This window comes from Dendroctonus ponderosae, unplaced genomic scaffold, assembly GCF_020466585.1.
Source record: "Dendroctonus ponderosae isolate FM_Combo_2020 unplaced genomic scaffold, Dpon_F_20191213v2 Dpon_F_20191213_8, whole genome shotgun sequence".
Classification (NCBI taxonomy): Eukaryota; Metazoa; Arthropoda; class Insecta; order Coleoptera; family Curculionidae; genus Dendroctonus; species Dendroctonus ponderosae.
In genome coordinates this window covers 5,204,188-5,205,578 of record NW_026019016.1, presented here as the reverse complement: position 1 = coordinate 5,205,578, position 1,391 = coordinate 5,204,188, and the positions used below count along the sequence as shown (strand labels likewise).

Below are 1,391 nucleotides of genomic sequence, written 5' to 3'. Positions count from 1 at the left end.
GGCATCGCTCCGATCGACTGCAGGCTCAAAGTGCTGGCTGTATGAATCGGGGGGCCGCCAAAAATGGAAACAGGATTGACCACCATGGCTGTATTGCTGGACATAATGGGAGGGCTGTCCTCCTCGGGAGGAGTAACTTCCAGGCCGATGCTGTCGTTCAGGGCGATTTTGATGGGGTTTTGGAACTTGGTGGAAAAGTGCGAAAGCCCAATATCCTCCAGGCTGCTTTTCCTCTTCGGGTTGCCGATGTTCGGCAGGCCCTGCCTGAGGGAGTTCGATCTGCAATTAAACCCCAATCATGCACCTTAACAAAGACACGGATAGAGTAGTGAAACACCAAAATACTGTTACCATTTTGGGCGTTTGAAAGAGTCGAGAAATCCGTACTGCACGCGAAAACGTTTAGACGCAATTTGAATTAACACAACCGGACTTCGATTTATGGACTTTTCAGTTCGCCAATTCAATATCTGCTTAAATCAGCTTTTAGAAATCCGGCGAATTCTCTAAAAAGTCTAGAAACGTCACTGGACATTGACTGGAATGTTCTACGGCCCACAGATCACAGAGGTTACTCTATGATCTGTGCTACGGTCGTATGACCAGCGTTGCGTTTCCGTCTATTTTACGCGCTCGCAGTATCACATTTACAAAACCCATTTTATTTTTGAACTTTTTCATTTTGCGTGAAAAACAAAAAACGTTCCTAAATTGACATTTGGCATCAAAAAAAGTTTTTTGAAAAAGAGCGGTTTTCAGCACGCGCATTTTTTTCGAATTTTTTCATTTTGCGTGAAAACCAGAAGCATTCGAAAAATAATGTTTCATACAAAAACGTGCGTACTTTAAGCCTCTATTCGCTACTAACAACTAGAGCTTTGCAGCTCAACTGATTCGCTAAATATGAGCCAAAATCTGTGAGCGGTTTTCAACATCGGCGTTTTTTTTTTCAATTTTTTTTATTTGACGTGAAAACCAGATTTGTTCAGAAAATAATGTTTGATACAAAAAGTGCCTACTTTCAGCCTCTATTCGGTAACGACACCTAAAGTATTGCAGCTCAACCGCTTCGTTAAATATGAACGAAGGACTAAAAGCGGTTTTCAGCACGCGCATTTTTTTCCAATTTTTTCATTTTGCGTGAATACCAGAAGCATTCGAAAAATAACGTTTCATACAAAAACGTGCGTACTTTAAGCCTCTATTCGGTACTGACAACGAGAGCTTTGCAGCTCAACTGGTTCTCTAAATATGAGCCAAAGTCTGTGAGCGGTTTTCAAAATCGGCGTTTTTTTTTCAATTTTTTTTAATTGGCGTGAAAACCAGATTTGTTCAGAAAATAATGCCTGATACAAAATGTGCCTACTTTCAGCCTCTATTCGGTAACGACA

General features: G+C 41.3%; 1 protein-coding gene across 1 annotated transcript in view; it reads right to left on the bottom strand.

Annotated features, from left to right (window-relative positions):
* Positions 1-1,391, bottom strand: part of LOC109534331 (potassium channel subfamily T member 2) — a gene marked incomplete at its 3' end in the record, with an annotated part of 32,912 nt that overhangs the window by 11,806 nt on the left and 19,715 nt on the right. The gene's annotated exons all lie outside the window — the stretch shown is intronic.